General features: G+C 37.7%; 1 long non-coding RNA gene across 1 annotated transcript; it reads left to right on the top strand.

Annotated features, from left to right (window-relative positions):
- The first annotated feature begins 8,355 nt into the window (after positions 1-8,355).
- On the top strand, positions 8,356-13,343 carry LOC148742029 (uncharacterized). Its single transcript, XR_015999843.1, has 3 exons — positions 8,356-11,219; positions 11,783-11,840; positions 12,406-13,343. It is a non-coding gene; the product is annotated as an uncharacterized LOC148742029 (long non-coding RNA).
- The last annotated feature ends 2,724 nt before the right edge of the window (positions 13,344-16,067 follow it).

The raw sequence follows: 16,067 nt of genomic DNA, 5'->3' as shown, positions 1-16,067 counted from the left end.
AGCAGTGTTTTTTTAGCACGTAATTTGAGACCGGTATTGGAGAGCGTCGGATTCGTTGTACGTCGTAGTTTGAAGCCTTTCAAAGATTTCTATGGCCACTTTGATCCTTCCTCAACAGCTCTGTCTGAACGCGCTCAAACGCGCAGGGCTCGAAAAAACCGCCGTCCGGTCGTCCGGGACAAGTAGATTTTCCCTTCGGGCAAGTAACTTCCTCTCCTTCCATGCCCGACGGGCAAGGACCCAGTGGGCAAGCCGTTCGCCGACTAAATTTTTCATAACGATTTTGAGAAGAAAAGGTAAGCTTTAGGCCCAATGGTAATCAAGTGTTTAGATGAAGCTTGACGAAAATTACTATTTACAGCGTTGTTTTGTTGATTGCGTAACGCGCGCTCACGGCTCAGAAGTGGTTCCCTAGCACGTGATCAAAATCTTCCCCGATCAAATTTCCTTCCAGGATAAAAATAGCCGCGTTGGGAACTATAACTTCAGTTTTGTCATCCGTTCGCTATACTGTTTCGATTCGCCGCTTTTTTTAAGAACTAAAATTATCAACATGATCATTCATGAAATGTCACTCAAATGAGTTTCCGGAAACATTAAATACAAATGGCATTATGCAAGCTTTGTCCTGTGTATTTTTCCTATGGTTTTGCAGTTGGTAAAAATTTTACCAGAGTCTTATCTTCTATTATCCGTCGGCAAAACGTAGAAGTCAGTAAATGTGACCGATTTTGCCCGAGAAATTTTATTGTCTGAAGCTTGGACTTATCAGGAGAGTTTCCTTTACAGCTGGATTACACCCGATGTTGTGAAACCATTTGTGTATGTAACCTTTCAGGGCAAAGTCACGTGTAGACTGTGATGAGAAACCCTAGGAGCTCGAGCAGTTGAACACACGTTGAAGGGTTAAACAATCAGAGTATTTATTAGAAAAAGCGGCGGATCTTCGTTTTGGTAGGGGGTCTTCGTTTTGGGGGTCTTCGTTTTAGTGACTACCAGTACGTATACTTCTCTCCTGCAGAAATAACTCCAGAGTTATGTTTCTCAAAACCCTCATCTAGGTTTCCTCTAATCTTGGAGGGTATTTTGAAACTCTACGTTTTTACTAAACGTGGAGCGAGACAAATTCGTTCTTAAGAGGCGTGGGGCTTCTTTTACAAATCCCATATTTACGCTTGGTGGAAAAAGTTCGTTCATTACCAAGGTCTCTGTCTCTTTAATATGCGTTTGCATGTCAGGGGTCAATTCCCTGTTAAAATAGCTCGTGTCTAGAAATATAATTTCTGACTCTGAAATCATTCATCCCGCCATCGGTTACGAGTGTAACTGTTGCCAATTGTGTCGAGATTCTTAAGCAGATTGCAGTTTCGAATTTTTCTCAATAACGTCAGTTGCCTCCTAAGAACGAATTTGTCACGGATGAATGACCGGAGTCGCGCAAGCCCTTCAAATTTTTCAACTGTCGAAGGAACGGGAACAGACAGTGAATCTCCATTAAAATCCACCTATATTCACGCTATCTCGCTGCCATCAGACAAGTTCACTCCAACGCGTCAAGATGCAAATGACTCAATTTTTGTTTTACGACCATGAAGCAACTCAATCAGAGTGCGCACACCGCCTGGTCGGCTCCGTTGTGGTGAGTAGCCGTTAGAGTTCTATCGCTAGTTGCCGGCTTCTAATGAAATCCCTGGCATGGTGTACATATTTGAGATTTAAAAAAAAAAACAATTTGCAAATATTGCATTCGCTCCATCCCACTCCAAAAAGGAGCTTTCCAACTATCTAGCTAGCTAGATAGCCTAAACTAAGAATGAGTAGGGAGTGAATTCGAAGTGTTTGCATCAAAATGTATACTCTCTAGAATACAAGAGACTAGACTACATTAAATTTTGTTGCGAGAAAGTTAATCAGACTAAATTTCTTGATCGTCATTCCATGTAGTTTTCATCTTGATTTTTAAGAGCCTCGTCAACATTCCTACGATGCCTAGCGTTGGCTCCATATCTTTGAAGGTATGCGGGCCCTTCATGTCCCACTTTTTCTTTAACTTGTTTTGCTCGGAAAATTCCGTCGTCGTTCAGCCGTTTCCCAATTGCACGACCGATGCCAGGGAGCTTTTTAACTGTTTTATATCCCATAGGTTCAGCTGCAAAGCGTTCTTTCTTATTCATGGCTCTTAAAGAAAAAGGAAAAAAAAAATAAACAGACAATTAGCATTTCAAATCCAAGGTAATCCAACATGGTGATCAAGAAGGGTAAATTTTTGTTCCAGAGTCTTACAGCTTTCCATGCTGTCAAAATGTAGGGAAACTGAAGGCTGCAGACTAACATACAGAGTACTTTACTTATATTGAATAGGAAGATTAGTGTCTTTATCATCTTTCTCTACGTCACTGAGGTGTTCTCAGAATCGGTCGCCTAGTCATCTCTTAATTCCTGTTTCGCCGATGTATAACATTTTTCCGTGAGTGCAACTTATTCAATACATTTCAATTCAGCACTCGTAATCCTCACGGTATCAACAAACGCTTTTCATTCAACTCATTTATACTTGTTTTCTTTGTTACCACGTTCCCATCAATAGCATTGCTCGAATTTTCTACCTATAAACAACCCATAACCCTCAATTCCTCCATTTACTCTGACGAAGTGCTAACGTTTGTAACGTCAGCTTAGAATCTCTATATGTCGCGAATGCCCCCGTTTGCAATGATGATCCACGACAAATCTTACAGTATATTTGGATCACGCTTTTTATCACGAAGAGAATCTACAAGTCACAGTTCACAGTACATCCATGTGTTGAGTTAAGTCCCGAATGAATGGAGAAAATTAAGCTCTACCCTTACAATAGAAAAATTATATCCTGCAATTCTAGAACGGGTTTGTCACTCAATCCTGACTTAACAAAGACAACGCGCTATTTCCGACACTTGGTGGTAAATTGGTCAACTAGATGATAAACCAAATTATGTTGCAACTCCCCTCAATGGCGCAACACCACAGTTTCATTGGAGACTCATCCCTTTTATTTTTGATTCCAAGATTGCGGAAGAGTTTCGATTTCCCGATTCGAAAAGAAGCCGCGACTAAAGGACATTTTTTCTTCTTTGTCACTACGTCCATCAAAAGCTATCAAGTCTCAGATCGTCTCTAATAATTTCTTAAAGTTTTGTTTCCCAGATATCTTAAGTGAACGAAAGACTTTGGGGTATTATAGTTCAATCCTAATGCTCCAGAATGTTTGCAAGGATCAACAAGGATTCAAAATTTGTCGTCATGAAACTTTGGATGTCGGTTGTGTGAAGTGCGAATATCAAGAAAAGCTAGTTTGAAATTTATTTTGAAAGAGGAAAGTTTATGCTTTAAGTTTATCCCTATAATTTTTTACCCAAATAACCCATATCCCAAGAACCCTTCAGAGGGCCTCGTCCTTTAAAACTTCCGAGTGTAGAAGTTTGTGCGGAGGACGGAGCTAGCACACGATTTTAGGCAAAGAATGGAGGAGGAGAAAGAGAGTTTCTGTAAAGATGAGCCAAATGTGTATTACAAGGACAATGAAACAATCCCAAAGAAGTATCCTTACATTCTGAAAAGTTGCTGATGATTACTTTGACCACTGCTCATGTTACTCGGTCGCCGAAAAAACTTTGAAACCACGTGCTTTCTTTATTCTCTAGCCCTCTTTTCTTGCCGCAAGGGCTTATGGGTAAACACACTTACGGGTGCTCATGGGTCACGGACCTCACACTCAAGCACAAGGGGTAAATTTTTTGGCTCCTATGAAACGATAAATTAAAACAACATGAAAACAAGTTCGCCATTTTTATTTATATCTTTCTTCATAACAGATGAGCATCACATATTGACATTCCTATCTTAGCAGTATGCAAGAAGTTTGTCACTACAGATCTAGTTAAACAGCCTAGCCTTTCAGAAGTCTCCTGTACAGCTCCGTGGAAGAGCGTCCGAAGCACTGACCGGACAGATTTCTCGACTTGACGACAAATCAATCAGTGAACAAAGGAACAGCTTTCTTTTTCATTTACTTCTCAGACACACTCCCTTATTTGTGGAAAGTGAACAAAAACAACCCACTGAAGAACAATGAAGAACAATTGAAAAATGTTCCGCCAAACTCAGTCGCCTCTTTTGTGCTCTTCATCATTGAATTTTCCTCCATCGCATTTATCGCTTTCGTTGAAGTTTCTGCACGATGAAGTCACGAGATATCGATCGTGTTATTGATAAATCCTATTTTCTCAACATTTTGAGCATAAATGAAATGGAAGAGTATGAAGAATGCGTTTGGAACCTCTGTACTCTACTGATATGCCATAACACCGCTCTAGTGATGCAAAATCAGAGACAAAGACCTACCTAACCAACTGAGGGCCACTGAGATATCTTCGTTGTTCGTCGGGCACTGGAAGCGAGATGTCAATGACAACTTGAACAGGGCACCACTCCCATATTTACCTTCATTTCGGTCTGATTGGAGGAGAAATACGTCAGTTTTCCGATTGATACATGATTGGTTCAGACAATCGAGACTGAAAGACGAATCCTTTAGCTGTGTTGCACGTCACATGATGGCATGCCATGTTTCGCTGAAGCTATCATGAAATTCTTTTACATACATGCATAGACCACTCTCATAAATGGCCGCCGGATTAATATTCTTTTGTTTAAATTTCAATTAGCCCTTCTTACCTCGTTCTCCAGTACAAAATTCAAAAGAATACATTATCTCAAGCGAGGCCAGAAGGGCTAATTCAAATTTAAACAAAAGAATATTAATCCGGCAGCCATTTATGAAAGTGGTCTATACATACATACTTTATTGACTTTCCCCAAAGGAGGCTTTTCGAAGACAATATACTAGAGTTACTAATAACAAATAAGAATAACAACGACTAAAATACGATCCCCGGAATAACAGTGACTAAGAATAAGAATAACAATGACTAAAATACGGTCCCAAGACTCATAACATATACCAAGAAGGTTCTAAAAATTATAATGATATACAGTATAAATAGAAAATTACAATTCTTTGAGTAGGTTCTGATGTGCCTGCCACTGTTAACAGAAAAAAAAAGTAGAATTTACTTTTGGGATCATGCTCTAACGCAAAGTACATGCCAACTTAATTTCCGGAAAACTTTTCCATACCACATTCCAAGAATTTTATTCCCATGCGCAGTGTGCCACTGAACTTTGTAGTTGTGAATGAAAAAAAATATTTTTCCAACTGCTAACGCACTTCAATCTAATGGCTGGCTTCCAAATTCTGGACTACCATAATTGTCATGGCATAAATAAACTTGCCTATCGTCTAGTTCGCTGCCAAAATAATGAGCTTATTTAATGTAAGATTGCAGGGGTTCCAATAAAAACCGGTTACCGGCGGGTCTACCGCCGTCTGTTTGGACTTCATTCATGAAAATAAAAAGTGATATTAGTGGTCACAGCCGCCTATTGAACCTTCAGTGGCTGCTTATAACTAATGTTATTGAAACTCCTGGAGTGGATCGTTATCATTTCTGCACGCGATTTCAGGTAATTAGTAAGTTAGGGTTGGAATGCATGAATTTAACAATTGGTTCATACGTCAGCGTGCGTTCATCGAGATATGAAGCGCGTGGGAAGTTTCGAGAGCACGAAAGATACATTTCCAACGCTGTAGTTTATGTATAAAGGGCAGAAATTCCCTCTCCTACGCTTCAATGCGTTGTTTATTTTGTTTCGGAAAATTATTTAATGAGACAGTAGCCTTATCTCCTTGGCATGCCTGTAACATATTTGATGATATTGACGACAATTACTGGATGGCTGAAACTCTGTACAAAGGCATTAGAGCAGATTTTTTAACACAGAGAAAAGTAAGGGTACGAGGAAAGTCACTACCATGGGTAAACGGTGCTATACGCAAACTTATGAATCAGAGGTACAAACAGCTACGCAAGTCCCAAAAAACTGGAAACCAGCAGACAAGGAGAAATATATGCTTTTGAGGAACAAAGTCAGTAGACTCATGAGGAAAACAGAAGCAGAGTATTGAAAAGATCAGTTGAGCAATGTAGTAAAGGGATCCTGCGATTTCTGGAAGATCGTGAAGCAGATTTCCAGGAAAGAGAATAATGGTAAGAAAATTGGTCCTGTGCGAAACGAGCATGGCAGAGTTAGTTCACGAGGATAAAGATAAAGCAGATGCTTTAAACTTTTTCTTTGCTACGATGGGTGAGAAGCTTGCCCTAAATTTTCAACTGTCAAGTGGTTCACCTTTAACTTTTATTAATAGAGTTACTCCAACTATTGATGAGATACCCCTCCAAGACAGGCATTTTCTGCATAAATTAAAAAATGTCAACATTAGAAAAGCACATGATCCCGACAATATTACCTCAAAGGAAATGAAGATTATCCATACTGAGATCAGCCACTGCATAGCCAACATCAGCAGAATGGAAAGTAGATGGAAAGTTGGCAAAGTCACAACTGTCTATAAAAGTGGTGCGAAGGAGGAATGTGGTAATTATAGACCCTTAACAATGCTAAGTATTCCTAGTAAAATTACTGAGTCAGTTATATGTGAGTTCTTAGATCAACATTTAGGATTGGTCTTACAAGAGAACCACTGAGGTTACAGAAAGGGCCTTTCATCTGAGATAGTGTTGCTGTACTTGACTAAATTTCCTTGGCTACAAAATGCAAGCCTGCAGCCTAAGCGGCAACCTTCTGGAGTGGTTACTAAGCTACTTAATATTAATGAGCCTCCTCCGCGGAAATCAAAGTACTGGTACCTATAGCCCAGGCTTCTCTCTAGTAGCAGTCTGTAGCGTTGCAGTTGTGTCCTCCGTTGCAGTTATGTCCTCTCAGCTAATAACCAATAGAATGTGGTTTTATTTCTTCCAATCAAAAGGCGTTGTGAACGTGTCTCTTGTTTGTCACTTCCCAACTAGGGGAGAGATGCAATGCAAAAATATGAATTGCAAGAAGATCGTTAAGATCTCCGCGCTCGAAGGTTAAGAATTTCACGGGATATCCTTGTTTCATGAGCTATCCTTGGTGTCGTTTGGGACACTTCGGATTGGTGATAGATTAAGATTCTGGTTGCGTTTTCAAGTGCGAATTATTGGCGAAATTTTTTTCGATAGTTGGAAAGCGTAAGAAGACGAGAATTTGACGTTGCCTCGTGGCTTCGATTCCCTTATTAGTTTGGAGTGCGTTGGTGATCGAAGTTGTGCTTTTCTATCGGAACTAGTACGGTAAGGTTTCGGTTGCACTTCATGCTAGTATTTTTGTTAAATGAAAATATTACAACCATTCTTCAAAGATCGCGTTCAAGTTTCGGGCTAACTACTGTCAGATGTTAATACAGATAAAGCGTCCGAGTGGAACTACTAACCTGGATTCATTGAATCCTTCTGTGTCGAGGGATAATTTTTTTTTTTTTATTATTATTTTGTTTGGGACATGCAAAACTAGATTATACATAATTAAAACACGAGACAGATCTCCGTGTTTCAATGACCGAAAATTTGTGATTTTCTTCCAGCCGCATTATAATTTTTGTTATGCTACATGTAGCAATCTCGTAGTGTCTACATTGATGGTTATTATATATGGAGACAATTGAAGACATGTATTCATTGTAATTGTATGGGATTACGCAAAAATTCAACCACCGGTATGGTTGATGTCAAACATCATATATCCTGGAAAGTTAACTCACAAACTGTTGACACGTATGATGAAGATCTGTTGTCTTTTATAAAGGATAGGGTGCTCTCTCCCATGCTCTCCAGCAAGAAACAGTTGGGTTACAATGCATTAAATCATTCTCTTTGCTCGCCCAGAAGATGACAGATTTGCAGCAAAATTACTCTTCACTTAATAATACGTGCTTTTTCATTGAAATCAGTGGCTGACGTAAGCCACTTTCTTTCTTTTGATCTATTTAGAATAAAGCCCTTTGAACTAAATCATAAGGAATATGATAATAATGTGCATGTTATATGTTACCACACTTTACATACTTTTTCAACTATGTGTTTCACATATTGAAATGAAATAAATACTAATTCATGCACAATTGAATACTTAATTCAATACAGACTATTGCCTATTATTAGCAATTATTGCTCCTACATGTGTTTGCAAGAACTTGGTCTTGTTGGCTTTCATTGTGAGCCTTTGGTGATCCATATATTAGGGGAGACACTCGCTGCAACTATCTTTGCAAAGAAAATACTAAACTTTTCACCCTTACTTAATTGCATACATACAGGCATGGATGACAACCAGCAGCAAAGCAAAGTAAAAAAAAGTGCCAATGAGGTGGTAAGCTCCATTGTAAACATTTTCTTGGAAAAGTATGCACTAGTTATAGAAATTAAGGTAAATGTTGTGATTAATTTTTGTCCTTGGTGTAAGCATAATTTTCCTCTGGTTTTGTTAATGATATGAATGAAAATGCATTTTGTGTAAAGAAAGATAAAATGTAGCTCCTAGAGTGTAAGTTATGATGAGATGATGTGTCACCATTAATTTGGCCTCTATTAGAAGTAAAAGAATTAAACTAAGGATGAAACTGAACCACAGCATACCTATACTAAACCCTCATTTTAATTGTATAAATATTATTATTTTTCTGGTGTTCACCCAATAGATTCAATCCACTGACAGACAAAGATGGCACCTGTACATTTTACCATTACTCATAGGCTAAGGCACATGTAGAAAGCAATATTTCACAAAACAACAACATATGCAAGGTTTAAATTTTTCAGACCTTTACTGCTTGTTTTTATGAGTGGTTCCAGGATTTTCTTGCACAAAGAGGTCTGGTTGAGTGTAGCAGTTGCCATATTTTTCAGTATGATGGTTTCACAGTAACTGTTGTATGAAGTAATGTACCCTTCTCCAATATTAATTTTGCAAACTTGTCACTGGCAAAGAGCTAATTCATGATTAGACACTGATTATTTCATTGATTGCCATGCTCTACATTTATCGTTGAAGTATCACCATATTTATCTGTGTATAAGTCGACTCTTTATGACGGAAAAATTAGCCCAAAAAATCACCCTCGTCTTTTACACAGATCATAGATAAAGACCTGACCCAAGTAATCCAATAAATTAGCATAACAATTGCCTGAAGTCCATTAGGAAAACCAGGTTCATAAAACCAGTTCTAATTGTGTTCAAGTTTTGTCAGTTTTCAGTGCGTTCTTCATCGATGAAAAAGTTTGAAATAATATTTTATGTGGCTTAAACAGAAACCTAGTGGGGCTGATTTCTATTGTATTTTCTGATCTGTAGAGCAGACAATTTTCCTTACAGCTTTGGTGCTGAATTCTCATTTTCAGCGAATAATTACAGTAACTTAGTGACCTGGCAAATGCTGTTTTCTATTGCGGTCTTGTTTGTTATGTGCGTGGACCATCTATGTTAAATATTGTGTAGTTTCCAAGATGGCCGTGTTTTCATCAAGCGATCCATCGAAGCTCTTCGGTGTTCCTTCAGTCAACTAAATCTCCTTTCAAAAGGTTATTTAAATGCATGAAGATTTCATTTTCAAAACGATTTACAAAAGATGGTGAATTACTTCTCCAGTAAATCGAAGTGGTTGTATATGCTTAAATCATGAATCGTGGGGATGTAAACAAGTGCTACTAAACTTCACGGCACATGGTTACATTTTGCTCTGCAGTTTTTTTTAATTCACTGTGTTTTCAATACATTCTCAGAAATAAGAGATCAACCATATGGGAAATTTCTGTCGATCTGAATTTTTCTTTACTAGAAATAATGAAAAATCTGATTTTCAACCTTGAAAATGGGGGTCAACTTATACATGGATAAATACAGTAATTAACTCCTTTGCTCTCAGTAATTGCATTAAAGATTCTGTGTTAGAAATCACAGCACCATATCCCAAAATCTAATGTTGTCCTCAGCACAATTTCATTTTTTGAGCAAGGCAAAGCTAAAAATCAATCAAGGGCCACACAGACATCACAGAGAGAACATTGCTATGTATAATGGTTGTGTATTCAGATAAGTAAAAGCTACTCTATTCATTCATTCAATGTCAATACTCTCCCTCATAGTAAAGTAAGTAAAGTCTGTTCATGAGCCTAGTGGCCCATTAGGCCGGAGCTTAACTCCAGTTTCTGTAGTGTGAAGTGACTAGGAGTATTTCTACCTCCCCCTGGATGGGATGTTAGTTCATCGCAGGGTTACCCTCCAGCATTAAATTGCCGGTACCCATTTATACACCTGGGTGGAGAGAGGCACTGTGAGAGTAAAGTGTCTTCCCTAAGAACACAACACAATGTCCCGGCCAGGGCTTGAACCTGGACCACTCCATCCAGAGTCGAGCGCACTAACCATGAGGCCACTGTGCCTTCACATACTCTGCCTCATAGTAGCTATAATTTTTAGCCAACTTGGGAAATAGCAACCAAAAATGGACCCTTCTGTACATCCAAACTTTTAAATTTCAAGGGGAAAGTTCCCCAGACTTTGCTATCCAAGTGGGAATAAATGGCTGCCACACTGTCATTTTGGTCCCTCCTAGCTGCTCAAATGTTGTCCCTCCTTTCCACAATCTTACCAAAACCTCCATATGTGTAATAATAAAAACATTGAAGTGAAGAGTGCTATCTCAGCAAGAGATGATGATCATGCACACTTTTAATAGAGTCATTCTAGTAGATATTTGGCAAGGTATTGCATTCTTAGCTCAAAATGTAGTTTACATAGACCTGGGAAAAAAGAATGGGGTGTAGCAGTCATTCAGATCGGTTAATTGCTCCAAGCTCTAGTTTTATACCACTGCTCATTTGGTTATCTTTGTTGCCAATACTCTTTCTGGTTATTTGGGTTTTCTTGGAAACTCAGGCTCTTGCCATTGAGAAGAAGCATGATATGTGTTTACAAAATTAAAAGAAAAGAAAAGTGAAAAAAATTGGAGAGTAACAGGATGATATCAAAGACTGGTATAATTTTTATTTTTGCAGGGGGGTAGTTTTTTATATTTGAATCAGAGTTTTAGCCTAGGTATGTCTAAGTTTCTACACTTTTTGTTTAGTCTTGTGATTTCTTACTTTAAGAAGTAACTATAGGTAAAATTTTTTGAATTGTATTTTTATTACAGCCATGCAATTGAGTCTGTAAATGGAAAGTAAACACAAAATAATGATGGTAAGAAACAAATTGCTTGCACTATAAATTATTGAAAGTAATCTGCACTCTCCATATTTGTTATTTTTAATTGACATGCTTTGCACAGGTGTTGTGTGATAAGTGTGAATAAGACTGTGCAGCGAATTAGCTCGTGCTGCAGCATCCCATATCCAATAAATTCAATAGAAGACCCTTCGGTCATTTCACGCCTTATTGGATCTTGACGCATCCTTAAAAGAAAAGTTGCTTGAGACATATTTTTATCGTAAACATTTATGAAGCTTTCTTCTGATATATAGTTTGCTAAGGTTTTAGTGAAACAACTGTAGTGTGCAAACAATTTTTTTCCCGAAGGAAACCCGTAAAAGTGGGAAGTAACCTTGAGCTTGTCCCATGCAATTAAGTCATATCATATAAATCTGCCCTAAAAACGAAAAATTTACATTACTTTTATATAATGAAGTGAATACTTTGATACACAGTGGCTTTAGCCTCTGCATATCCTCTTATGTTTTTCTCTGAATACCTGGGAGCTGAGCAAACTGGTAACCACAAATATTCTCTCGTTCTCTTTAAAATAGGATTGTTGATCAATTTTTGCTGAGTTGGCTACCATGGCTCAAGATTGAGGACCACATGGTGAGATAAACTAATCTCCCCTCTGCCATCCTGAGAGGGTTTCTCATACTTTCAGAATAGAACAGAATTTTGGCTAACCTAACAACTCAACAGGAAATCGTCCCTTTTAAATTGAATGTTCTAAGGGAGTTCTTGAAGTTGCTTTGAGGTTTATCGCCTATCATGAAATAAAACCAGTGAACAAGGCTGCCGTGAATTACACACAACTTCAGATGAGGGTGTCTGGCGTAGTTAAGTACTGGTGCATTTCATCCCTGAGAAGCAATCAATCTACTGTTTTCTCACCCATAACATTACTTAAAAATTATTAATCAGTGACTTAGGTATCAGGCATATCAAAGAATATTAGCACTCTCCCTAATGGTTCATGTGCACATTCTAGGGTGAACGTTATTGTATCTCTAGTATGAACATTGGTGGTGATATTTTTGACAAAGGCCATCACTGGACGGCCATGTTTACGGATTTTGAAGGAAGTATTAAACCGCAGAGGCTCAGGGCTAAACAGCTTTGTAAAATGTCGTATATTGATATTACTAAGTGAACCATATCTTATGTTTTGAAGAGCATGTGATTAACATGGACTGGCTGGAACAAGAAATAGTTATGGAAGAGCAGCTGGAAAGAGGAAGAGCAGCTGGAAAGAGGAAGAGAAGAACAAAGAAAAAGGGAGGAGCAAACGAAAAGAGAGAAACAAAGAAAGGGAGAAGATCATTTTTCCGACACATACCTATACTTAAGTTATCCCTTTTAAAATATTCAAGCTATATATCTATTTCACACAGTAATTCCTCTTTTTTTCAAATATGTGAAATCATAATCTCTTGGAAAACTACTCTATCAGGGATATAAATTTAATGTATATTGTTTCTATTTTTATTTTTAAGTGAGCTCAATGATCTTGTTTATAGGAAAGCCATATTAGTACGTCAATGTCATCGGAAGACATTAAATATTTGGAAGAGAAACTTAAGATTTGTCCTTTGCTGGCATAGATTTTTCTTTTGTGAAGCCTTACTAAGTGACTATTGATGTCATGTTAAGTTCTCCTTCGGTTCCACAAGTAAATAGGCAGCACGTTGGAATGGGACGACAGTAGTTTATCCTAAGTCACCAAGGGCTTCTTTTGCAATGAACTGTTAAATTATTCTGTTACAATGCTTTATCTGGCGGTGAATAGTACCCGTAGCCCTCACGAAGACGTTCACTTTGCTTGTCAAGCAAAGATAAATCAATAGTTTGCCGTCAATATATGCACATGCATAACTTTTGAACTTTAAACTTTTGAACTTTATTTTTATTTAGACACGGTAAATCTATCAGATAAAATAATATGCACATGCATAACTTTTTAACTTTATTTTTTATTTAGACACGGTAAATCTATCAGATAAAATAAGAAAACAATCTATTATTACAATTACAATCTACTTTAATCTATGTAAACATGATCTAAAATTTAAAAGTGAAATAGAAAAAAATAAAGAACTTCTGCTTTACATAGATGCCGTGTGCGTTTTGTCGATTCAGACGAAGAAATTGCGACAACCATTTCGAAAAGATTGAAGTGATTTTGCTTGCTGCAATTCAGAAGACAAGCTATTCCAGATAACCGCACCGTTATAGCTAAAGCTATTTTTCAGGAAATTGGTGCGGGGCAATAAAACAGCTAGTTTGTTTTCAGAGTTCCTTAGATTATATGGAGGATCATATTTAGTGAAAAGAGAACCAAGATAGTCGGGCGTAAGACCATGTATAGATTTATAGACCATGGTGGCCACTTGTATTTGTCGCTGAGTATCTAACCGTCTCCAGTTAAGTTGCATAAAAAGAGGATCAGCGCTTGTGTCATAACTGGAGAAGGTCAGAATACGGGCAGCCCGGTTTTGCAACTTTTGGAGCTTATTCGAAAGACCCTTGTTACAATGCCCCCAGACCTCGCTGCAGTAATGAAAGTACGGTTGAACTAAGACATTGAAAAAGGACCCAAGCGTGGTTCGATTAACAATGGGCCTAAACGTTTAATTGCTCCAATGCCCGATGCGATTTTCTTGGCTATTTTTTCAATGTGCATATTCCATCAAAGGTTTTCGTCTATATGCACACCCAGAGATTTGACTGAGCTAACTTGTTTAATTATGTCACCACCTATGATTAGTTTAGGGGAAGTATCGTAGGTACCTATCCTTTGTCGCGATCCAATTAACATGAATTCAGTTTTAGATGAATTTAGAGTCAATTTGTTTGCAGTGAGCCATGTGTTAACATTGGATAGGTCGTGATTCATAACATCATTGATCATTTCTATGTTGTTAGTGGCAAAGGTCAGGTGAGTATCGTCGGCATACATACGTGCATCTGTGTATACAGCGACTTCTGGGAAAATTTCCCATTGCCTGAAGACTTTTTAACGCTAAATTGACTTAAATTCCAGGGGTGTGAATAATATGCAGACCCTTTTCAACAATCAGAACATCACAGTGGTGAAACATAACACCAAAACTTGCATACGGATAAATATTTAATGGGGAAGGCTACATTCTCTTTTCCAGCAAAATAATCTCCTCAAACTAAGTGATATTTGTCGAATAATCCTAAGGCTTTGCGGAGGGGATCCTACAAAGTACCGGCTAAAATTATTGACTTCACCCGGGGATAGCCTTCCGTCAACTACCCCCCGACCCAAAATTTTCTTACGCGAATTAAGGGTGCACTTCCAGCGATCTAACTTACAACTGCAATATAACTGTTTATCCCTATTTCCATGTTTTGATTGCATTCGAAAATCAAAACAATTTCACAGCTCGTACTCTGCATGTGCAATACATCCAAACTTGACATATCCATTCTTAACCCCTTTTTCCATTTTTCACTGAATGTGGAAATTCTCGTAAAAAGGCAATAAATTCTGACAATTTATCCAGCAATTAGAATATATCCTAACATGCCAAATCCAATCTTCACCGCAACTTTCCACTTTCTCGATCAACTGTAGAAACACGGGGTTAATTATAACAATTCATCCTACAAGTGGATAATATCATAACTTTTCCATATCCAATCTTTACCCCGATTTGTTCAATTAACTGAAGAAAAACGGGAATCGTGAAAATTCGATTGGTTAACATCATGACTTGCCGTGTCCAATCGTTACCCCGATTTTCCATTTGTTCAATGAGTCCCGAGAAAGCCGTGATAAGTTCTGACAATTCATCACGCAAGTGGAATAAAACCTTAGTTGCTATATTGAAATCTTTACCCTAATTTTCCATTTTTTTCGTTTATTAGAGACAAATAAGGTAAAATCTGACAATTAATCCCACATGTGGGATATGCCAAAAATGGGGTAAAATCGGACAATTCATCCTGCAAATGAAACATATTCCAACTTGTTATGTGTAATGTTTACCCGACTTTTCATTATTTTCAGAGAATTCTAAAGAAAAAACAATTCATGTCATAAAAAAAATATATTCCAACGCGCTGATTGAATTATAACAGTCTGTACATCCCTGATTTTCCGTTTTTTCTAATAAATTCGGAAAAAACGGGGTTAATTCTGAAAACTCACCTCTTAAGTAGAATACATTCTAAGTTTCCATATCCAATCTTGAACCCGGTCTTCTATTTTTATTTCAAAGAATTCCAGAAAAAAAGGGAACGGTAAGTTATGAGAATTTATACCGTAAGCGAAGTATATCCTAAGTTGTCATATCCATTCTTAACCCCAATTTTCGAATTCCTTTTTTTTCGGTGAATCAATTCCAGAAAAACAGGACAAACTCTGACAATTCATGCTACAAGGGGATAATACCCAAAGTTCCCAAATGCCATCTTTGCTTCGATGTTGTTCCAATTTTTTTTATTTTTAAGTGAACTCTAGAGAACAGGGGTAAATTCTTAGAATTAATACCGCAAGTGGAATGTAACCTACGTTGTCATGTTAAATCTTTCCTGATTTTCCTTTATTTTTAATGAATTAATTCTAGAAAAACGGGGTAAACTCTGAGAATTCGTGCTACAAGCGGATAATACCGGTAGTTCCCTTATGCCATCTTGCTCTGATTTTGGAATTCTTTTCAAGGAATTACAGAAAAACAGAGAAAATTCTAGTAACTCATTCTCCAAGTGGAATATATTCCATTGACTTGCCACATCTCATCTACCTTACCCCGATTTTCCATTTTTTTTCAACGAGTAGAAAAACGAAGCTCCCACTAACTCAAT

The sequence above is a fragment of the Stylophora pistillata genome, chromosome 1, assembly GCF_964205215.1.
Source record: "Stylophora pistillata chromosome 1, jaStyPist1.2, whole genome shotgun sequence".
In the NCBI taxonomy this organism is placed as follows: domain Eukaryota; kingdom Metazoa; phylum Cnidaria; class Anthozoa; order Scleractinia; family Pocilloporidae; genus Stylophora; species Stylophora pistillata.
The sequence above is the reverse complement of the archived record's forward strand: the minus strand, read 5'-3'. Positions and strand labels throughout refer to the sequence as shown.